We start from the raw sequence: 26,216 nt of genomic DNA on the forward strand, positions 1-26,216 counted from the left end.
TAAAAGAAGTGGACCATCTTCCAACTTGAGTTAATTTTGAAAGAAATATTACGATGTGCATATTTGGCCTCAAATCGGACATTCCACATTATTGTTATTGAATTAACAAATTTTCAATGATGGACCGATGGATTCCATCTTTCGATTCTATCTAGGCTATGAAAAATATTGCAATGACCAAAGTTAGGGACTTTGGCGCAACATTTACATTAAATCGGACGAAAATATACATGAGAACTATATCGAACTCTGAACCGATTTTTCCGAAACTTACCACTCATCATTCTAGACTCAATGCTTTACGCTATGCAAAATTTCGGGTAAATCGAAGGATATAAAGGGACTTTTGTGCACTATTTACCCAAAATCGGCCGAAAATATATATGGGATATAGTTCCCATATATATTTTCGTCCGATTTAGGGTAAATCTGAACCTCTTTTCACGAAATTGAAAACACATCTTACTTAATTCAGTACCCTATTCCAAATTTCGTGCAAGTCGAAGGATAAATAGCGACATTGGTGCACCATTTACATAAAATCGGACGAAAATATATATGGGAGCTATATTTAAATCTGAACCGATTTTCACGAAATTTAACACACATCGTTCTAGACTTAATTCAGTATGCTACACCAAATTTTTTTCAAATCCAAGAATATATAGGGACTTTGGTGCACCATTTACATAAAATCGGACGATAATATATATATATATATATATATATCTGAACCGATTTTCACAGAATTTAACACACACCGTTCTAGACTTACTTCAGTACGCTATACCAAATTTCGTGCAAATCGGAAGATATATAGGGACTTTGGTGCACTAGTTACCTAAAATCGGACGAAAATATATATGAGAGCTATATCTAAATCTGCACCCATTTTTCCCAATTTCAATAGGGTTCGTCCTTGGGCCAAATGAATGTGTTGTGCTAAATTTCATTTAAGGGGACCCCCCATTCTCGGGGTCATAAATTTTTTTTTGATATAATTCGATTCTACAATAATTCAAAAATGTGTCTACAAAATTTAAAGTGAAAAACTCAAGAACTCTTGAAGATATAGCCGATTTATTGTGTCAGCATCAAGTGACGGCTAAAGGGCTTCTCAAACTTTAAACGCGTTTTTCTCTTTTGTGAATGGCGGGCACGATAACTCAAAAACTAATAACCCAATCGATTCCAAATTTTTACACGTTTCTCTGTGAGTGTATAGCTATCGTATGAACTAGGATAAAGCCAATCGGTCAAGATCTTGCTTATTTTTTAACTTTGTTTTTGGTCAAAATCGGCGATTTTCCAAAAATATTTTTTCAAAGGTCCGCCATTTTGTTAATTTTAGAGCAAAGTCAATAATCCTAGAGCCAGACATGTACTCTTTCTAACACCGTTGGAATTTTCGGATTCCGATGTTCCAGTGAGGAGTTATCATGCCCGCCATCAAAAATAAGGACTTTTCTTTAATTACAAAAAACAACAACAAAACAATAACAAAAATTTTTTGTAAATTATTTTTCTTCTCTTTTAAATCTTCAAATATATATGTGCAAAGTTACAAACCTTAACAAGCATTGGTATTGATTTACCAGCCCATTGAAAATCTTGAAAAATTAAAATCGAGAATGGGTGGGGTTCCCTTAACCAAATTTGGCATAGCGCAATGAATTAGGTCTAGAATGGTGTGTGTAAAATTTCTTGAAAATCGGTTCAGATTTAGACATAGGTCCCATATATATGTTCGACCGATTTAATGTAAATGGTGTACCAAAGTCCCTACATTTCTTAAGCCCATATTGGATATGTTTTTCAATCACAAAACACACGAAATATACAAAATTATAATCACTTCGGTGGGCAAATTATGGTAAAATCATAAGAGTAGCGAAAATGCTTAGGAAACTTTATATAGGTAAACCCTTGAAAATATCGAAATATTGCAGTACCATGAGATTAGTATGAGAGCTATTCCACCAAAAGTGGACCTAAATTAATTTGGTAAGTGGATTTGACAATTGATGGATCCCCAATTATAAAATTAAATCTAATTCGTTTGTAAATCGTATTTAAAGTCTGAAAAATGCTGACTAATGGGAGGTATCGTTATATTGGGGGTTACCGTCAAAATCGACCAATATTAATTATTTTATGGTAGGAAAACTTAATGAGATGAATATACATATAATCAACAGAATTAGATGTAATTAACAGAATTAGATATACGGAATATTGGGCGGTATGAGGGTTAAATTTGTTTTAAAAACGTACCCAAAGTCTAGAATATGACGAATAATAGTTATATCTTTAAAATCTACCAATATTATTAGGTGGATTTGCAATTTAATGAAAACCCAAAATACCAATGCCGTTAAAAACGTGGCCACACTCTCCAAATTACGGGATATTGGTGGGTAGCGTTATATGACCGATATATCCTGACGCAATGCTATGCAATGTGTGTGCAACAATTAAGAACTCGATATTTTCGACATATTATGGTGGAAGATATACAAATTAATTTCAAATCCACGAGAGTCGGGAAAATGTTTGAAAATCGAATAAACGTAGCCTGTGGAAAATCCAATTTACCGTTTAATTTTATATTGTGTCTCATTCTGCCAAACAATGTTGTGTAATTAAAAAGTTAATGATATTTTTTCTTTAATGCTAACGAAATTAGAAAATATGAAAATAAAATTCGTCTGAAAAAATAAAATAATTAAATATTTACAAACCTCTGACGACATTGTTTAGACGTTTGTGTATATTCCCTTGCTTAGTTTAAAATTTGGGTTGATGTTGATTGTTTTCGGATTCGGATGAATCGGTTAATAGCACTTTTAAATATTTCGTTTTTGTATTTATTTTAATAACTTATTTTAATAACTGAACACGCTCAAAATAATTATATTTACAAAAATCCGAAGATTTCCAAATTATATTGGCTTTACAAATGCGATTTTTTTAATTTTTAAAATACTGGCACATTTAATGTTGTATATAACTTTTTTTAATATTATTGGATTATCGAATTGATTGTGACCACTTAAGTATGATTAGTTTCGTGCGAATTTTTTCCTTGTCGTAAGCGTCACCAAAAATCAACTGAAAAAAATCAAACCGGCCACTTTATCAAAAACGAAACAAAAAAATCCTATTTAACACACAGCGCGACCAATGACAAAACCAATGTCACAAAACGAAAAAAAACAAATATCTATGAAAATTATTAACACACTCGAAAATATAGAATAAGAAGAAAAACAAAACAATTTAAACATTTTCATATTTATTAGGCATCGGCAAAAATATAAAAAAATATAGGCGAACATTTTTGTATTTACATAGAAAGTATGAAAAACGAAAAACAAATAATATATCTGTTTGTGTATTAGGTGGGAACGTATTAGGGAATGTGTACACATGGGTTGGAAAAATAAAAATAATTAAAAAAATAACAAATCAGCTCAGCTTATTGCGTTGATAAAATCCAATTGACAAGTGGCTAAGGGGTTTCCCTCCTTAAAAGGGGAATTACTACACACTTTATAGATGAGGACAAGTTACCAGGAATACGTTCTTTCTCACGAATGCTCACGGCGAGAATTCGAATGTTTTTTTCATTGTACGAAAAATTCACGAATCGACGACGCTGCAAGCGTCTTTCGCGAGCATTTGTTGCTGAATAGTATTCGCTCGAAAAACTCAAAAAAAAAAAAAAAAACAAATGTTCTCGAATGCTCGCGAGCACGGTTAAAACAACAACGAACAATAATATCATAAACATACACACAACGAATGCATGTGTGTGTGTGTGTGTAGCAGAAAGTGTGTGGAATAACAAAACACATGTCCAACAACTATTGAGTTCATGAATGTTTGTTGTTATTTTGTTGCTGTTTTGAGCATTCGCAAGAATTGGGGAATGTTTGTTTTCATTCATCAGAGAATGTTGTGTGCTCTCACTCGTTTGTTATGTGTGTGCGAACATTCTTTGGCGATTGCTCGTTTGGTAAATTCTTTCGTAAAATGAGCACAACACGAAAATAATGTATTTTAATTCGTTCGCGAGCGAATTTCTGCGCACCCTGCAACTTAACGATGTTGATACCCATGTCTGCTGTACATGCAGTCATTTTGGATTGCCAATTTATTTTTATACCCTAAACCATAAGTTGACTGTTATTTGGTATTCTGAATTCACATTGGGTAGTAAATCTCCCTATCAATATTGGAAGTTTCACCAGATTTTGTAATGGCCCCCATATAAATGTACACCCCATTATTCAATATTTTGCGGATTATGGGTCCATATTTTAATCGAATTGGCTCTAAAGTTCGGAAGGAAGGTCAAGACGATGACAATAACGATGTACATTCTGGTCGCCCGAGCACGTCAACTACGGATGAAAACATTGAGGCAATTGAGTCGTTTATTTGGAAAGATGTTTAAGTCCACTTTTGAGATATTATAATATTTTGGTTTTTAATATTTTAATATTTGGGTTGGATGGATTGGGGTTGGGTTTGTATTAATTTTTTTAATGGCTTTAAAGTCTTAAGCATGATATAATATATAACGTTATATATAATTTAGTTTCGTTACAACCCAATGTATTTATCACTTTCTATAAAAAAATGTTCACACAAAATATATGTACATGAAACAAACAAACAAATAAATGTACGTATGCTTGGTGGGCTGAATGGATGGATATATGTGAGAATTTAATAAAAATTTAATAAAAAAACAACATAAGAAATTCTAATATGAATTATTAAAAATAAATTGTGCTAAATATTTCTTATTGGTGGTCTATACTACAAAACCTTAATATGTTCGACATTTGTAAATGAAGGTTATTACTAAATATGGACTTATACTAAATATTTTCTGCGAAGAAGAAATTAAACCGCTTTGATTGGGTAATGAGCCAAGAGCCATAAAAATTCCTACAACGAGGAGTGACATTTATATAGAGCCTATTTCAAAACATGATATATTAAAAGATGGAAATTTCCCTCTATGAAACCAAAATGCAGAATTACAGACGCTTTGGTTAGAAAAAATTTCTAGGACCATGAAAATACCTTAAATGGAGCGTAATATACATGAACAGTTTTGGGTACTCTCCTGAACTTTGAATACCAATTTACAGCCACTTCGGATGGAGAATCAAATCGAAAAAAAAAACACAAAAAAATAAGTTTTAGGTCCACTTCATCCCAAAATTATAACCTGATCATCACCGAAAATTATAGGCGTTGTCCTTGACCACAACTGGAACCTCATGGAACATTTCAAAGCGATCAGCGCTAATTCCCGACCTCTAGTGTGGTAATGTTTTATTAAATAATATCTGAATACGTAAGCATCTGTAAAGATTTACGTATAACTCCCACATTCGAGTACATACGACAATATAATTGATATCAATTGGATATACTATAAACTTCTCGGGTCTATGTCTTTCGGGGGTAAATATATACGCTTTATCAAAGCATGCCTATTCTTTGGCCTAATCCCCTTCTTCATGTAAAAATCGAGATGTTTGGGCTATAATTGCGGCGTTTGGAGCGAACAGAAAAACGTACAAAAATTAAGTATTTAGTCCATTTCATCCCCTAAATATTAACCGATCTTTAGTAAAAACAATAGGGGTATTCATTGGGCCGAACCCTTCCTACATGCAAAATTTCGTGAAGATTGGTCCATAACTGTGGCCTGTATCGAGTTTACAAATTATAATGGACGGACGGACGGACACACATGTCTAGATCGACTCAGCTAGTCGAGATATGACGACTGCACAAAGCTATAATCCCCTGAAAACATAGTTGTGACTGCACAAAGCTATAATCCCCTGAAAACATAGTTGTGTAGGGTATAAAAACTTCACATATGACGGATTTTTATACCCTTTTGATAAAATTTGGCACAGCTCATTTGTTTGGCCCAAGGACGAACCCTATTGAAATTGGGAAAAATCGGTTCATATTTCGATATACCTCTCTCATATATTTTTTTCCGATTTAAGGTAAATGGTGCACCAAAGTCCCTATATAACTTTCGATCAGCACGAAATTTGGCACAGCGTATCGTAAAAATCGGTCCAAATTTAGATATAGCTCCCACATGTCATTTCTTCCAATTTTATGCAAATTGTGCAATAAACACCCAAAGTCCGTCTGATTGGCAAGTTTCGTTGAAATCGGTTCATTTTTAGATATACCTCCCACATATATATTTACGTTCGAACGTTCGTGGTAAATGGTGCACGAAACTTCTAGCGTTTGTCCGATTGACACGAAATTTTGTACAACGAATCACATTGACACTAGAATGGCGTATTGGTTTTTTTAATTGGTGGAGATGCAGACATAGTTTCCATACAAACGACTCAAAATCTGCCGAGTGAAGTGAAATTTAGCATAGGTTGCCGATTGATCGAATCACTTATAGATAAAGTCACATATTTAAATTCGTTCAATTTCCATCGAAGTAGTGGTGAAGGGTATCATATAGTCGGCCCAGCCCGACTTTACTACTTTCCTTACTGTTTCCTTTTGAGTTCTTAATATACACCCCAAATTTTCCACCCACCAAAATCAAGTTGCACAGTGTAATTAAAAATTAGTTTTCTTCAAAAAAAAAAAAAAAAAGCATTTTAAAATTTTAGAATTTAAATTCACAACCATTTGTGTTTTAATTTGCATTGTCTAAATGACAGAAGAATAAGAAAAGAACTCATTTAAAAAAGAAAAAAAAATAGTAAAACAAATTGTGGGAATTACAATGCAATTTTCCTCTCACACTCTCTCTCTCTCATCCTAGCTCTCTTGTCTGCCATTGTCTATTATGCATTTCCTTTAAAAATATATATATTTCCAAGACATTTGAAAGGAAATTAAGTTTACAACGCTAGGAACAACAATAGATTAATTTATTACAGACTTCCGTCGCGTCATCGTCGTCGTTGTGGACGTAATTGTTGACATTCGTTTAGTTACGTTACTTTGCCAACGATCCGAGCGACCGACCCGATGTTCTTCAGCGGGAGAACTATGTTTAGCGCGTAGTTGTTGTTATTGATTGTTGCAACTTTTAATTACCACTAATGTGTGTTTACTTCGGAATCGGTTGATGGGGGTTTTCTGATGTGGCACAGTTGAAGTCATTTTCATACTTGAAAATGAAAAAAAAAAACTATTGGCTTAGTTGTTAATGTGTTGGTGTACGAGTATTGTATGTGCGTAGGAATCATTTAAATGTAGACTATTATAATTACAAAGTGGTAACAAAATGACAATACAATGCAATTTGAGACTTGTGCATGACATTACCAAAACATGCAATTGGAGTTCTCGGAATATAAATGTTACCCTCAAATAGCCTAAGATTCCAAATTAATGTCTGATATTTTCCCAAATTCGTAAAAACAATCGTGTCGGGATATAGTGAACTAACTAAAGGCATTTTCACAATACTCAGGTTGTTATTAAGTACATTGGAAAAATTCTAGAATAGAAGTTTGCTTCGTACACCTATAAATTGACTTTAGAACCACTTTTTCGCAAATTGTTACTCTTTAGGGTACTGCATGTATGGAGGTGTGCTATATCCAGACACGACTGTAGTATTATTGAGAGTCTATAGCATATAAATGTACCTAAAATCGTTTATAACGACGATCAAGGGACCGATAAAATGGGCCTCTAAAAGCGATAGTTATAAGCAATAGCATAGAGAGGGTACAATTATTTTCAGAACTTGGTGATACCGTCATTATAACCTATATATCGATTTCGATATTATTATTATTATTCCCTCAACTGAAAATGCATTTAATTCGTCATACACTTAGCCACTTTACTACTGGGTATATCAATTCACCAAACGGTGCCATGTATAGATAACTTGAAACTTATGTAGGTAGGGGTAGGGTAGGTATGTGCTTGTAGTAATCAGTATTACTGGTAACCAATGTTATTGTTGTTATTGCTACTGCTGTTTGAACAATGCAACGAACACACACACACACACAAATACATACATATGTCTATGACAGAAATACGATTAAAGATAGTAATGTATTTTAGCTAATGTTCATACGACATCTAGGGTTACCACAGGTAGGGCAAATTTTATTTACTTTGAGATAATGGCCTATTGACAATTGTCATGTGCCATAGAAATTAGGTGCGAGAAATACAGATATTTGAAGCTAGTAAAAATGGTAAATTGTATCGAAGAATCGTAGGAGGTTTCTATAACTAGGAGGTCTACAAAAACCCATAAAGGAGATTTACTATTAATAGAATTCCTATTGGAAGTCTAGTTTTAATAGAAAAAGTGCACGGCCGGCGACTTTACGATCGATATGTATATGCTAAAGTAGGTCTTCTTTATATAGATAAATATAAAAATTCAAAGCTATTAAAAATTATAAACAGGGTAGAAAACATTTAGGAAATATAAAATCATTAAAGGAGATCTTCGATTAGTATAAGACCTCTAAGAATTCCAGATGTTTGGGGTATAGACAAAATATTAATTCACATCCGAAAGTTGTCAAATGTATGTGCATGGACGGGAATTTATCAATTGTTTTGGTATAGGTGATTCCGAATATAGTTTTAAGACCAAGGAAATGTATTCTATAAATAGAACTCATATAATTATAAATCTATAGGCGACCGATAGGTGATTTTCTATATAAAAGAATTTTCAAACTAAAATATAATATATATTAGAAGACTGGCAGGGGGGAAGATCAACGTTTGCCTTCCCCCCCCCCCCTTATCGGTGTCTAATTTTTTTATTTAATTTGAATCCACGCTAATTCTAGAATGTTCCTACAAAATTTCAAGTGAAAATCCCTTTAACCAATATGAGGTCTTAAATCTATCGTAAAAACAGGTTTTCTATTCATAGAAAACCGGCAGGAGATATTCGATCAATTGAATTATATATAGAAGGAAAACTTAGACGTTTTCCTTCTATATATAACCGCTATGAGGTATTTAATCTATCGAAGATTAAAAAGATTTAGGAGCTCTTTAATTTATAAAAGATTAATAAGAGGTCTTTCATTTGTTAGATGACCAATATGAGGCCTTCAAACATTAGAAGGTCGAAATGAGGTCTCCTTTGCATGGAAGACCGATATAAGATATTCTTTCCATAGAATACCAAAAGGAAGTCTTCTATGTAAAACCGATAGGATCGCCAATAGGAGGCCTTCAATCTTTATAAGGCTAAGAGGAGAGGTTTTCTACCAATATCAGGTCTTCTATCTATAGAAAACTGATAGGAGCTCGTTAATTTTATAAAAGGCCGAAAGGAAGCCTTCTTTCTATGAAAGATCGATATGAGGTCTGTTTTCTATAGACGGCTGATATAAAGTCTTATTCCTACAGAAAACCGATTTGTGGTAACGTTTGCATAGAAGACCTATCCATATAAAACCGATATGAGGTCTTTCCTTAGAATATCAATCTTTAGAAGACCAAGAGGAGAGGTTTTCTACCAATAGGAGGTCTTCTATCTTTAGAAAACTGATAGGAGGTCGTTCATTTTATAAAAGGCCGACAGGAAGCCTTCTTTCTATGGAAGACCGATATGAGGTCTGCTTTCTATAGAAGACTGATATAATATGATATAAAAGGAGCTATTCTCATTGTCAGTATATTGAAGGTCAGTGGCTGTCTTTTAGAGTAAGGAAGAACACATCTCGCTGAATGACACCAACTGATATTCATAATTTTGCATTCCGGATTATTGAAATATTCAATGTAGGTCTATGTTCTGACATAGCCCCCATATAAAGGTCCAAACTTATTTTACATATTTTCATGGTTTCCTATATTCATTTAACAACTGTGAATGAAGCACATCGAAGCGAATCGCCAAAATTGGTCATGAGTAAAGTCCGACAGTCAATTCTGAGTTCAACACCACAATTTGTTTGTCTGAAATCTTAAGAGAAAGTCTAAAACAAAAAAACGAAGAATGGAAGGCGACAAACGCCTTTTTCACCGCCTTCATAGTACAATAGACAAACGTTAGAATGCCATCGATCTAGAGGAATCCCGTTGGAGGACCTTTAATTGGTCTTATATTTTTCTCAATCGCAATCTCGCTAATTAATTAACCAAATACTGTGGTATATATATATATATATATACTTTAATAAACATAATTAATACAACGTTGACATGGATGAAAGAGTTAAGATACATATACATAAATATCATACAAATGTATGTATGTATGTAGCGGTTATATCAAACGACAACAACAATAAAAAAATTATAGATAAAATTAATATCAAGAGAATTGCAACCGTTTGACGCAATACCATTTTTTATATGTGTATATATGTGTGAGTGTGTCTATCCACAACTGTTTGTATTCATCCAAACATCCGCACATCCATCCAATATACATACGTATGTGTGAGTGTGTGTGTGTATTTGTGTTATTTTTGCAAATCAATTCAATTCGATATCACATTCCGTTAAATTGTAAAATAGAATTGACGAAGGTGGATGCGAGGATGATGCAAAGACAATAACAAAATTGAATTTGAAATCGATCTCTGCATAGTTCAAATGAATTCCAATCATTCATTCATTCATTCCGTCATACAACATAGAATACCAATAAAGTTGAAACAAGTAGTTGCATAAATAACAGTCAGTCACTTGAGATGCGGAGGTCAAACAGACGTGACTCATCATACTACTATCAATGTAAAGTTTTTGTAAATAAGCAAAAGTGATGTACAGTAATTTGTAATTCAGAGAATTACAAACAAATATAACAAAAAAATTGTTGTAGGTTCAATATATATAAATATATGCACATGTGTTGGTATAGCTCCACATAAACCATATAACGTTACCGACTAATATTTTAAAGGCTTTAGACATATTTCCGACCAAAAGGGCTGCATTTTCGCATTCCGGATTATTAAAGGTAAAAAAATCTTTACGGACAATTGTCAGTGGGTCCTAGGTTTATTTTCTAACCAATTGCCAGTAATTTGCATTCATGGAGGTTGAAAAATATAAATTCTAACAGGGTATAAAGTTTCCAAAGCCATTTTTAAAGATTATGATGACCCTAGGTATGGTAGGAAAAAAATTCTTCTTAGACCCCATACAAAGGTCCTGACAAATTTTTGATATTTTTATGGTGCTAGGCGTACCCAACTGGCTGTCTTTTGGGATTCAGAGAGTAGAAAAAACATAATTTTTTTGATAATTTTCTCATTTTCTAAGTGAAATATCGAATTCCGGGCTCTTATTGTGAAAACAATTTTGGTCGTAGAAAATTTTGAATAAATGTAGATGTTTAAATAAACCCGAAATAATAGTACAGCCCTATATTAGGTATGTTCATGACTGGTTGTAATTTAGGAAATTTGTCAATATACCTTTTGGTATAGCCCAATATAGGCTGGAGGTCTTTTTATAGAAGAGATGTAGCTCTGTTTATAGAATAGCTGGATCTCTTCTTATTGAAGAGCTGAAGGTCTTTTGGAGGACTTCTTATAGAAGAGTTGGAGGTATTATTTTCGAAGATTTGGAGGTTTCCATATCAAAGAATTGGAGGTCTTCCATATATGAGGCTATAGTCCCATTTTCGGTATTTTGAAGGGTTTTAGGTATTTATGCATTCCAGGTTCTTAAATGTAAAAAAATCGTGAATTTGTTCCATTAGCTTAGAAAAATCTGGGTACTGTAAACAGGTCTTCCAAAAATTAGTACACTTTATCCAGACAAGATTGATTTTTCAATATACAGTCAAAATCATTTATAACGTCATATTGATTATAACAACGGTGTCCAAACGTCTCGAAAAATGTTCTGCCCTTTATTCGATATCACTTATAACGATCAACCAATTTTATGCCGACCAATTTCACCAGTCAGTAAGGATGCATTTTGGAGGATAAAAGCCCGCCTCATGATATTGAAGGTCTATGACGGATTTTTCAATTTAAATGCCTGTAAATTGGTATTTTGAAGGTTTATAGGTATTTATGCATTCCAGGTTCTTAAATGTAAAAAAATCGCGAATTCTTTCTATTAGCTTAAAAAAATCTGGATACTGTGAACAGGTCTTCCAAAAATTAGTAGACTTTATCCAGACACGATTGGATTTTCAATATACAGTCAAAATCGTTTATAACGTCATATTGATTATAACAACGGTGTCCAAACGTCTCGAAAAATGTTCTGCCCTTTATTTGATATCACTTATAACGATCGACCAATTTTATACCGACCAATTTCACCAGTCAGTAAGGATGCATTTTGGAGGATGCATGATATTGAAGGTCTATGACGGATTTTTCAAATTAAATGCCTGTAAATTGGTGTATATTTCGCTTTCTCCTAGAATAAAAAAAAATTGCCTGGCTGGCTATTTATAATGATAGCCCCCATATAGCCCGCATATAAATGCCCCGACAGATTTTACATATTTTTAATGAGCCCATCATGCGAACAGACCGAATTTTTTAAATATATTTTTTATGACACATTTAAAATTCATAATTGTGAAAAATAGGCCGAAATTGTTAAATATATTTTTTATGACAGCTTTTTTAATTCATAATCTTGAAAAATAATAAACATTCCAATCACTGTACTCGTATACACCTCTAAGCCTCTTTTATTGTACGAACGATTGTTCGTGTTGTTGCATTAAATATGACACCGGTAAAACGAAATGCCTACAACAGATACTTTACCATTTACAGCTGCAACACTAATTTATCTATCATCGATGGCATTGAGTGACGAGGGACTTAAGAGACAGCAAGAGAGAGAGAGAGAGGTAAGTATGGCAAATCGATTCTGCATTTATGGCAATGACTACTTTAATCACGATGTTAATTTGATGTTGAAATGGAAAATAAAATTGTTTAAAAACTTTTTAAAGCTCTCATAGATAAGGTATATGTAAAAAAAACAAAAGATGGTTGTTTAGACCTAGAATCTACATAAATTTATACAATTGTAATTAATTATGTGAAAACAAAAAAGAGAAAATTGTATTAAAAATAAATGCATGTACATATAATTGATCTCTATTAACCACCATATTAAGACATACCTCGTAAAAATATAGTCTCTATCATATTTTAACGCCGTCTGTTGATGTGTAAGTGTTTTTGACATTTAATTTTATCACCAAATTAATCTTGACTTGTGAACTCATATATCGACCTTGTCAATAGTATTGTAATCGTAATCGAAAAATTACACTATGGAACAAAACGAAGCTCATGGCCTGGGAGGTGGAAAAACAATTTTTAGGATAAAAATAACCCAAAATTGAGGTATATCTTTTATTGCAATGTGCATATATTTTTCTCAATGGACGGTATTTGAATATTTTTAATGTATTTACGGTCATACCCGATACATTTTCCGAAAGCTCTTTCAATGTCCTTTCCAACGATATATGAAAAAGTGACTCACTTCGACCGGTTTTCGTACAGTGGACCTCGACTTTTTAATACCAGATTCATGATTTCATCTCACATTTACTCCACGACCTTTAAATTTGTCTGTTATTGTAATTAGTTAAATACTCTAATTAAAAATTATAAAAATTAATTAATAATTGTATACCATTTATGTGTTCTAAATTCGAATTTCATTCTGTTACACTGTGTACCAAAACTGTTATACTATCCGTCTTCGCTTAAAAAAATCTAATTTTATTTTTATTGTTTTGACATATTAAAATTAAGCATTAAAAATGCTTAAATTCCATATGAAGCGAACAAAATGTCCAATTTCATTCAAACTTTGGATATCGTTACGTATGGGGTACATGGTCACACCCTTTGAAATACCACCCCCACAATATCTAGCGAATGGAATTTGCGGTTCGATCCTAATTTTACACATTGATTATTTGTAAATTTTATATGAATGAAATAGAATTCCCGCAACACTGATGTTCTATATATGGTCATATTTTAGCATAGACCCCGTTTAAAGTGCCAGTTTAGGTAATAGGTACTACTTGAAAACTGTTTCGGAGGATAACAGAACTTTTGGCCGAAATTTTCTATATAAGCCATTGGTTCCGCCCCATTTTCGGTCCTAGTGGTAATTTCAAATATAAGTCTCTGTAATTAACGATTTTCTCTCTCAGAGGATAAAAAATCATTTTGATCTATCCATGCCCATATAAGCCTATATAACGGTCTCGACCGATTTAAGTACATTACATTTTAATTCACCTCGTCGCGAACGCTCGCATCGAACCTTAATCTGTACTAACAGGACGATCCATCGAATTAGGCTCATAGCGTACGTTGCAGTAACATATTGATTACCTTCTAATATTACATAAAATAAGATCTTGTATTTTTTTTAAGGTTGCGTATTCTATATTTAAAAAAAGATAATATATTATGGAACACCTCTCCTATATTATAAAACAAAATCTCTTATAAATAAAATTGCTCGCCTTAAAGTGCGACATTTTTACATTTCATTGTGGAATTTTAATTAACCTATAAAAATGCTAAAGCCTCAACGACGACAACTGTAAAAAAAGTAATTAGAAAAATATACAACACAAAAAAATTAAGTCCAAGCTAAAAAAAAAACAACAACAGCAAAGAAACAAGCGAATAGATGCTATTTTTTAATTAATACGTATTTAAAAAAGTGTGTGTGTGTGTTCACACATAAATTGCACTTAAGATAATTTAATTCAATTCTCTATTATGTAGTTCCAGAGAAAGATTCCTATTGCAATAAAAAATATTCTTTAAAATTTTGCAAATATTAACCGAATTAAATGCAGGTCAGATTCCTTGAAATATTCGTTGGAGCTTGAATAACGAGAATAAAATGCTACACCGTTTCTATGTCGTAATCTCGACAGAGATCGCAATATTTACGATAGTGCTTTCATATTTTGCACTGACATTTCTATTACTTCCTAAGATGTTTGGAATTTTAAATGGGATATTTTTTTAATACAGCTTCCGTATATCTGTATTTTGAAGTTTTTAGGAAAGTCTGACACACGTCTATGCAGAAAATAATCAATACAGGTCTCTCTTTTGAATTAGCCTCCATATAAAGATCCCGCCCCATATTACGTCCCCCCCCCCCCCCCCCTAGTTTTAGACGCATACTCCAGTCGAAAGGACTGTCATTTGGTTTTAAGGACTGGCATACAACTAGGCAGAAAATTATAATTATAAAAATCCCACCCTATTTGAGGTATTTTGAAAATTTTAGCCATATTTTCCCACCGAAGTGACCGTAATTTGACATTCAGGGTTCTTGGAGGGCGAGAAACATTTTTACCAAAATGATTCGATAAAGATCAATGTCTTGACACATCCCCATATAAAGATCATCTCTGCTGAAGATGTTGGATATAGGTTAACATACCCTCAATATAATACGCAAGACCGACCAAAATGTCGGTATTTTGAAGGTGATGAAAATATTTCTTCCCGGAAGGTATCCATTTCATGGTTTGAAAAGTATGGGACTGGATAAGATATTAAACTAAGACGTTAAACCAATTATTTTTTTTTATTTTCAGTCCGAATTCTTACATTAACGAAAATGGATAGTTTAACTATGTCACAACGCAAAAAAAAAAAAAATCAAAACCTACTACAAAATAAAAAAAAAAAAACAGTAAAAACAGACCGATTTTCAGGAAACTTAACATACCTCATTCTAGACCTAATTCAGTACGCTGTGCCAAATTTCGTGCAAATCGAAAGATATATAGGACACATGGTACACCATTTACATTAAATCGGACGAAAATACATATGGGAGCTATATCTAAATCTGGACCGATTTTCACGAAATTTAACACACATCATTCTTGACTTTTTTCAGTACGCTATGCCAAACTTCGTGCAAATTGAAAGATATATAGGCCCTTTGGTATACCATTTACATTAAATCGGACGAAAATACATATGGGAGCTATATCTAAATCTGGACCGATTTTCACGAAATTGAAAACACATTATTCTTGACTTTTTTCAGTACGCTATTTCAAATTTCGTGCAAATCGAAAGATATATAGGCCCTTTGGTACACCATTTACATTAGATCGGACAAAAATACTGACCGATTTTTACGAAATTTAACACACATCATTCTTGACTTTTTTCAGTACGCTATGCCAAATTTCGTGCAAATCGAAAGATATATATGCCCTTTGTTACACCATTTACATTAAATTGGACAAAAATACATATGGGAGCTATATCTAAATCTGGACCGATTTTCAGGAAACTTAACATACTTCATTCTAGACCTAATTCAGTACGCTGTGCCAAATTTCGTGCAAATCGTAAGATACATAGGACATGTGGTACACCATTTATATTAAATCGGCCGAATATACATATGGGAGCTATATCTAAATTTTAACCGATTTTTCCCAATTTCAATAGGGTTCGTCCTTGGGGCAAATAAGTGACCTTTGCCAAATTTCATCCAAATCGGATCATAAATGCGACCTGTATTTTGTTCACAAAAATACATGGACGGACAGACGGACATGCGTAAATCGACTCAGAAAGTGATTCTATGCATATTCTCAAATAAAACCATTTGTCTATCTCGTTTCCTTTTGCCTGTTACAAACATATGCACAAAGACATAATACCCTATACCACAGTGTAGTGAAGGGTATAAAAAATTTGATTCTTCCACAGATTATGGTTTACATCATTTTCCAACTACGGGTATAAACTACTACTACTTAATAAACAAAATTCACGTATTTGGGTTCTGAGAATCCTCAAAAACTCGAAAACAATGAGGGAACGACTGCCACCGTCAATTCGGAGCGTTATGGTCATATGATATTCGAGTATTTTGAAGAATACAACTTGGAGAATATGTTGTTTCCGTGAGATGGTGCCACACAACTCGATCGAATGATTTTTTTTGAAAGATAAAACACTTTTGAACCGCTCAGTGCACACATCGATTAATTTCTTAGAATGAAAAACTGAAAAATGCGACGATTATATGTGGATTTTTTTTTATCCCTTTAGAGGGCATAACTGCGCTAATCTTTATTATTCCGGAAAGATATTATAAATTAAGAAAGATATGACTATACCAAGGCCTTGGACACTAATGGGTCGATTATGGATATCAATCAAACTCCAGTTGCTATTTCAACTGGCAACGCCACTGAAAAAAAAAAAAACTTGGCATTATGAATATCAACTTTTCTCAGTTGCTGTCTATAATACTGTTTTGACACTTCAGCAACTAGAAATATTGTAAACAAAGACAAAATTGAATAGAATATTTCAGAAAAACTAATTTTAAGTGATGATATTCTCACTGGAACTATTTTTTGGTGATGAAAATAATGTGCAAGGCGTATCATCTATTGGAAGGCATAAAGAGATAAATCCCGACGGTCAACAGCAATTCCTCCTCTTTTAAAAGTGTGTGCAGCTCTGAGGTTTTTTTTTCGGAGGCAATGACTTCAACCTTGGCATGGCTCAATCTACAATGTCGGTGGTTTTGACCAAAATGGTCCGGCTAATAGAGGAAAAACTGTGTAAAATTTGGATTGTTTTCAAATTAATAGAGGAGGAAAAAGGGGAAGAATAAAAATGTGTTTTATTCGAAAGCAAAGTTTCCGGGAGTTGTCGGATATATAGATGGCATACATATCATGGTCCCAAAAGAAGATGTTCACCATTTTGTAGTGATTTTATCCATTATTCCAACCAAATAAATGGTTGCCGAAAAAATTCTATTTGAAGCAACTGAAGTTGACAACAGTTGCCATCCATAATTCAAATTTGGCAACTGGCAACGCCACTAAACTATGGTTACCATCCGTAATCGACCCATAAAATTTAAGATTTTTCACTCGGTTTGTAGGTTTATAAACACAATTGTCATATTTGAGAATCGTCAAGTAATTGAGAGAGGCCATTACATCCAGAAAATGTCACTGTTTGGTCGACGCTCTTTGGTTAGAAGGTGTGATTTGATCTTACTTCTTCGAATATTACATTGGATCGGGGCGTTACATATCATGGAAAACATATTTTATATGTATGTTTATTTATGTTTGCTTTTAAAACAACAATTATCACTCCCGGCTATTGTTTCCACCTCTTAAGTTTATTTTCAATATGATTAATATTTAGCCTTAAAGAACAACTACTAAAATTGGATATCACTTTTATTTAACTTACCAATTTTAAGGACAGGGAATTTGACATATTGTTCTATGCAGTATTTAAATGCTGGGAAGGTGGGTATTATTTTTTTTATTTTTACAATATTTGTAAAAAAATGATAATCTATAAAAATATTTTAAATTTGGATTTTTCAATATAATCAGGTGTATATATATATATTTGAACACGTATTTATTTATGTTAAAATTTTCTTAATTTTTTTGTTCTAAAACACATGTGCTTTACACCACTCACACGACTGGGTGTTTTTCTTCTCTGAAAACGCAAGACAATATAAAATATTAAAACACTTGAAAACGCAAAAAAAATCGAAAAAACGAGCGACCGAATAAGCGAACCAATAAAATATTTAAATATTTTTCATAACAAACGTCTAAGAAGAAAAACAAAAAAATATATCTATTTTTTAATATTTATTTTTCGATACACTTCTCACGACGAACGACAAGATAAAATAAACGACGAGAGATGAGTAGCAGCAGCAGACGACGGCAAAAGAAAATCCCAATCACACACAGCAAAATAAGAAAAATAAAGCGACTACTTGCGAGGAATAACGTCGTCCGTTGCCGTCGTGAACGTCATCCACACTCAGTTCACTCGAAACAAATGTTTGCTGCGAGTAGGCAACTTTGTTAAAACAGGGGGTGTAGGAGTGAACGAACAGCAGAGGCGGCAACAGCAGCATAGTCATCATAAGTAGTGGCTGTTCACAACGTAAGCATCATTAATTCCATACGCTGCGGCCAAACTGAGCGAAAAACAACTCAACATACAAATAGCACACTCCATTAGACCGATAGCTGCTAGCTTAACAGCCAGCCAGTCAACCGACTAAACTAACTGGCCCACCATCAACCATTCATCTATCCATCCATCCATTTTGGTCAATTTAACAATAAAAACACATTGAAATATTGAAGGCAAACAATAATCATAACAATAGAATAATACAATAACTACAACAATCATTTCATATATAGCAATGTAACCACAATTACATACACACACATACTCACACAGATTACTAATGGGAGTAGAAAAACAAAAATAAACATTGTAGGTGCCCCAGTGTAAATACAGAGTTTCAAATGCGTAAAGCTAGTGTGAAAAATTCGAAAAATCAAAACAATAAAAAATTCAAGATTTGTTCAGAAAGTATCAGAAATATTTGTTTAATAAATATATATTTAATATTTTTAAAAATATAAGAATGGAACGAGAATTCGACATACGTCAAACTAAGTTGTTAAACCAATTTTTTATTTTCAGTTCGAAGTCTGACACTGAAAAAAAATGGATCGCCTAACTATACCCCAACGTATAAAAATTATCAAAACATACTACAATTCTGCAAAGCTAGCAATTGACAACATTTTGAAGAGACTGGAGCGATTATATATATTGTCAGACCAGTGCATCAAGTTTCGCTCGTTTCACTGAAATGGGTGCTTGAACATCAGGCGGTGTACGGCAATTTTTCGAACAAAATTTTCAAAAATTCAGCTTGAGCCCGGCTGGGATTTGAACCCTGGTTCTCATGGCATCTGTTGATTATTGTCCGGCAGCGTTCAAAGCCACCTCCTTATCTTCCTATGGAAAAAAGTCCGTCACTACCAGAAAAATCTGCTCTGAAAAGGAATGTTTTGGTGTGATGCCAAATGTCCGAAACTTGGCACGGTTGAATTTAATTCGTAGATGCAATTTTGCAACAATATTCGACATAAATACAACTTATAAAGTAACGACATTTGTAAGCCACATTGCCCAATATGCCTGATGAGCCGTTTAACCAACGGCGAAACGCATCGCATAATGGTGGGAATGTAGTATCTCTCTGGCTTTCCTTTTCATAGCAACTCCGATCGAAAAAAAATTCTTCTGCTATGAAATCCATTTTTTTTTTGATATATTAATACCCGACGAGTGTCGTATTTGGGGTTCTTAGAATCCCCAAGTAATTGAAGAGAGGACATTACCTCCAGAAAAAGTCACAAAGTGGAGCGCTCTTTGGTGTGATTGGGCCTTACTGTGTGATTGGGCTCGAAGGTGTGATTCGACCTTACTGCTTCGAAAACGACGGTGGAACGGCTTTCACCATCAATTCGGAACTTTATGATAACCGATTTGCTTACCTACGACTTGGAGAAAATGTGGTTTCAACATGACGGTGCCACATGCCAAGAAACTCAAGCAAGTATGGCTTTATCGCAAGAGAAATTTTTCATCGCACCCGTATAGAGTGACCACTGAGATCATGCGATTTGACAGCATTACCCTTTCTTTATGGGGCTACGGAAGAATACCATTTTTATGCGAATTAATATACTATTTATTAATATACATATAACGGTACCGCCACATATCCGATTTCCTATCGAAAGGGCTGTAATTTGGCATTCTGGGTTTTTAGAGGCTAACATCTGTGCAGAGAATTAACAATATAGATCCATGTTTAAACGCTTTGCGCTCTGATTTTTTCTTTGTGATAATAGAACGAATAAATATGATTTGAACAGAATTTTACGTCGCTCCATCCCTTTCATTCGGAAGATACAGTGCTTTCTTTCTGAAAAACAATATCAATATCAAGAAAACCAAATGGAATATAGACGAACAAAAATCTTTTTTAAATTACTATCCATTTTCTTTTCAACAAGAAACAAAAAAATCGGAAGACTGTATAAATATTTTGGGCTGTATACACAACATGGTACTGTACACATATATCTGTCCTCTTCCCTGTACTTCCCTGTACCATTTTCTTTTCAACAAGAAACAAAAAAATCGGAAGACTGTATAAATACTTTTGGACTGTATACACAACATGGTACTGTACACATATATCTGTCCCCTTCCCTGTATTTAAAAGCGCATAACTTGAACAAAACATTTTAATTTTTTACATTTTCCTTTTGATATGTGTCGTCCATAATTAGGTCTCGACATATGTAGTCCAAAACATATATATGTACTAGTTGCGTATTGAGTATAAGCTCTAAAAAAATTTGTTGCTTTAAAAAAACATTGGGCCGCAAAGGGCTAAAATAGACTCCATATAAAATTCCGGCCCATTTGTGATTTATTATGACAACGTCGTATTTTCGGTTTTAAAAAGTCTTGGCCGCAATTTCCCAGCGAAAAGGGAAAGCATTTCGGATTCGGAGAAGTCGAAAACATCCTTGCAGAAATTTTTGGTATAGAATCATCACAGAAGAATCACTGCCCTTAATGTAAAGATTCCGTACCATTTTGATATTTTGAAGGTATTGTCTGCAATTTCCCAACGATGAAACTATAATTCTCTGGAGGATGAAAAACATCTTTGCAGAAAAATGTCTCCATATAAATATCACGCCGCTTTTTATCCCCATGGGCGTATTCACAATATTTATTATTTGTTATTCTGACGGCCATGGGGTCGTATAATTAGTTATAAAAATACGTATACGACAACGGAAATATTGTTTTTTATACCCTTCACCACACTGTGGTACAGGGTATTATGTCTTTGTGCATATGTTTGTAACAGGCAAAAGTAAACGAGATAGACACATGGTTCCTTTTGAGAATATGCATAGAATCACTTTTTAAGTCGATTTATGCATGTCTCTCTGTCCATGTAAAATTGTAAACAAAGTACAGGTCGCATTTATGATCCGAATTGGATGAAATTTGGCACAGCTCGTTCATTTGAGCCAAGGACGAACCCTATTGAAATTGAAATCGGTTCAGATTTAGATATAGCTCCCATATATATTTTCATCCGATTTAATGGAAATGGTGTACCAACGTCCCTATATATCTTCCGATTTGCACCAAATTGGTGTAGAATTGAGTGTAGAATGATGTGTGTAAAATTTCTTGAAAATCAGTTCAGATTTAGAAAAAGCTCCCATATATATTTTCGACCGATTTAATGTAAATGGTGTACCAATGTCCCTATATATCCTTCGATTTGCACGAAATTTGGCATAGCGTACTAAATAAACCCTAGAACGATGTGTGTTAAGTTTTGTGAAAATCGGTTCAGATTTAGATATAGCTCTCATATATATTTTCGCCAGATTTAATGTAAATTGTGTACTAAAGTCCCTATATATCTTTCGAGTTGCACAAATTTGACATAGCATACTGAATTGAGTCTAGAATGATATGTGTTAAGTTTCGTGGAAATCGGTTCAGATTTCATATAGCTCCCATATATTTTCGCTCGATTTAATTTAAATTTTTAATTTTGCACAAAATTTGACATATCATACTGAATTGAATGATGTGTGTAAAGTTTCCTGAAAATTGTCCGATTTTAAGGCCCATAGTTACGCCGATTGGCACACAATTTTGCACAATGTACTAAAGTTCGGATTTAGATATACCTCCCATATATATTTTCTTCCGATTTTAAATAAATGGTGCACCATAGTCTCAAAGTGAAGCCGATTGACACAAAAATTTGCACAACGTACTTAAAATAGTAGAATCAAGTTTTGTTGGAATCCGTCCAGATTTAGATAATCAACGGGTGCCCGATTGATATTTGCTTTAAGGGAACCCCACTAATTCTCGATTCTAATTTTTCAAGATTTTCAATGGGCTGGTAAATCAATACCAATGCTTGTTAAGGTTTGTAACTTTGCACATATATATTTGAAGATTTAAAAGAGAAGAAAAATAATTTAAAAAAAAAATTGTTATTGTTTTGTTGTTGTTTTTTGTAATTAAAGAAAAGTCCTTATTCTCCTCGCTAAAACATCGGAATCCGAAAATTCCAACGGTGTTAGAAAGAGTACATGTCTAGCTCTCGTATAAACTAGGATTATTGACTTCGCTCTAAAATTAACAAAATGGCGGACCTTTGAAAAAATATTTTTGAAAAATCGCCGAATTTTGACCAAAAACCAAGTTAAAAAATAAGGAAGATCTTTACCGATTGGATTTATCCTAGTTCATACGATAGCTATACACTCTCAGAGAAACGTGTAAAAATTTGGAATCGATTGGGTTATTAGTTTTTGAGTTATCGTGCCCGCCATTCACAAAAGAGAAAAACGCGTTTAAAGTTTGAGAAGCCCTTTAGCCGTCACTTGATGCTGCCACAATAAATCGGCTATATCTTCAAGAGTTCTTGAGATTTTCACTTGAAATTTTGTAGGGACATTCTTGATTTAGTGTAGATTCAAATTAAATCACAAAAATTTTTGACCCCGAGAATGGGGGGTCCCCTTAAATCGATTTATATGATTTTATTCCATTGTAACAAACGAATGGCATATTTATGGATTGATCTAAGTCGATTCGCATTTAGATAAAGGTAACATATTTTAGTTTTTTTTTCAATTTCATGTTAATGGCCCATCTGTTAGGATGCATCTCTTTAATATACCATAGTGGTGAAGGGAATCATATAGTTGGCCCCATCCGACTTTACTGTTTTCCTTATTGTTTTTTATCACTGTTTGCATATGTTTGAAAACAAATAAAAAATATATAAACATGTGTCTATGCTTTTCCAATGGGCAATGAAGAATGTGTGTATGTTCGTTTGCCTATATTTCAATAGGATAATCGATACATGAAGAATAATATTTATATGCATTTAATTATGGGTTTCAAAGAAATTTCTAAACCTAGAAAAGGCCAGCCTTATCTGTCCAAAGGTGACAGATAAGGCTGAGTTTTTTTTTTTTAAATTCGTACTAGTACGGTACGAGAATTACTAAATTTAGTATTTGTATTTGACGAACCGATAGAGCTATTTGAAATTTGAGCTGGGATCTAGAAATTTGGAGTTAGGGTCACTTTTTGAGCGCTATATTTGGGGAATGTAGGAAATTTTTGAAATTTGTACTAAATGGTACCAAATTTGGATTTGGGTAAAGCGGGCATATGCTAGTATATTATATGTTCGATAACACAATCCTATCATTAAAACACATTGAACCCAAGAACAAAAATCTCAATTGTTCTTCCCTCCAATTTTACTCTCTCTTGCTCTTTTTTTTCTCGCTAAATAAATTTCAATCTAATTATTAGAAAATTTGTTTATTTATGCTCTGTCTATAGATTCGTTTCTGGAAAAACAAAAAATTGCGATGCCTTTTGTGAATTTTGGCATGGAGTGAAAGAAACAAAAAAATGATTCCATTCATTATATTTAACGACTTAATTTATTACCACTTTCGTTCGTCTATCTATTATGGAATGAACAAAGCAAACTCAAAAAAAAAAAAAAGAATACGGTATGTATATACCAAGGAGGTCAACACAAATAACAACAACAATATATTGATTTCTTACTATTAACACCTGAGTGTTAATCAAAACAATTGGCATAGCTCTGTGAATGAACACCCTACCGACCGACCTGCCATTAAAATTTGTGGAAAATTTGGAATTTTTATTAAAGATGCCATTTAATTCGGAACACCTACACGCCAAAATTTCAAATAGATGCTGATATCTTCAAGGCTATTTGGGCGTATTCACAACATACACTCCTGTTCGTCTAGTCTTAAATTATGATTCCTAATTAATTTTAGGTCTACTACGGCTGATCTCTTACTACACATTAAAGAAACATATTCCGTTTTTTACGGGGATTTCCAAGAAGAGGTATTATTTCGGTATTATTTCACAATAGCAATCAAATAGCCCCAACGAGCATGCTTACAGGACCATATGCCTTACATGCATAACCAAAACGCAAAATGGCTGTACTATGTTCCGCCTGACGTTGGGTTCTTTCACGTGACCCCAAAGAATGAAGTCGCAAGGAGACAAATCACAATATATCGGTGGTCTATTGCAAACTCTTCCCATGGAAAGATGAGATTTCGTTGCATGTGTCGCATGTTGCGCCGTCTTTATTGAAAATAAACATTTTTCGGACCAATATAATACAAGTCCGACCACAAAAAATTATTACACATTTCTCAGAAGGCTACTCCAAAAATACACCATCAAAATCCTATTTAACTACGAAATTGTTTTTGAATTTCTTTCAATCATTTTTCAATGGAAATGGTTGAGATATTTGTATGCACCTTGCATCCGGCTACTTCAAGTTCTTGCAACAAACCCACAACTACACAAAAGGAAATTGTTTTTTAATTAAAGTTCAATTCATGTTGTTAACAACAAAAAATTTTTGCTGCGGAAATTACAACCCAAACATGTACAACCCAAACATGGCAACAAGCCTAAACAGATGGAAAATATTGATTTATTTAAAAGGATAAACTGTTATATGTCAATATGCACGAAAATAATGAAATAACAATTAAAATTCAATTAAATTCGTAATTAATTGTCTTGTAGGTGGTTGTAATGGTTAAGATGATGTTATAAATGAATGTTCAGTGCATACTTTCAGGCGTCCCAAATGAAATACTACGTCTGATCAAACAACCGTTAAAATTTAGTTATCAATAATAATCTGGTGACCTCTCTCCTGTTTCGATTTTTATATTCTCAGCTTTATACCTTGCTACGGTTCAATGTGTCTCTGTCTTTTTTGTGTGTCTGGCTTTTAGACCACATGTTTCTTTAAACCAAATCCGTCTCAAACGTGCGTCTGGCTGGACAGAATTCAAATTCCAATTTCATTCCAAATTTGCATATCGCAATATTTTTGAGATTCCATTTAGCAAATAAGAGACCTCATCGGTCTACTATTCTAGTACCTCCACACAAAGTGTAAAAAAAAAACAATTAATAAAATGTCAGTCCGTTGTAAAAAGTACTAAATGTGGTATTATTTTTTATTTACGAGCAGGTAGAACTAGAACTCTTAAATTTGAAATGAGGGTCACTGATGGAGTGTAGAATAGATTTAGCAAAGGTCTTTTTTTGGAAATTCGAACTATAAGTATCCGAAAAGTACTAAAATGTACTAAATTTGGTACAATTTCGTAGCATGTGAATGAAAAGAGCTGAAATTTGGAATGCGAATTA

The 26,216-nt window shown here is 33.4% G+C and overlaps 1 protein-coding gene across 1 annotated transcript in view; it reads right to left on the bottom strand.

Moving 5' to 3' along the window:
* LOC133323204 (cAMP-dependent protein kinase type I regulatory subunit) overlaps positions 1 to 26,216 on the bottom strand; it is a 79,016-nt gene that overhangs the window by 18,433 nt on the left and 34,367 nt on the right. The window lies entirely within an intron of this gene.

The sequence above is a fragment of the Musca vetustissima genome, unplaced genomic scaffold, assembly GCF_032173495.1.
Source record: "Musca vetustissima isolate MV318-11 ecotype Yass unplaced genomic scaffold, APGP_CSIRO_Mvet_v1 utg14119, whole genome shotgun sequence".
Classification (NCBI taxonomy): domain Eukaryota; kingdom Metazoa; phylum Arthropoda; class Insecta; order Diptera; family Muscidae; genus Musca; species Musca vetustissima.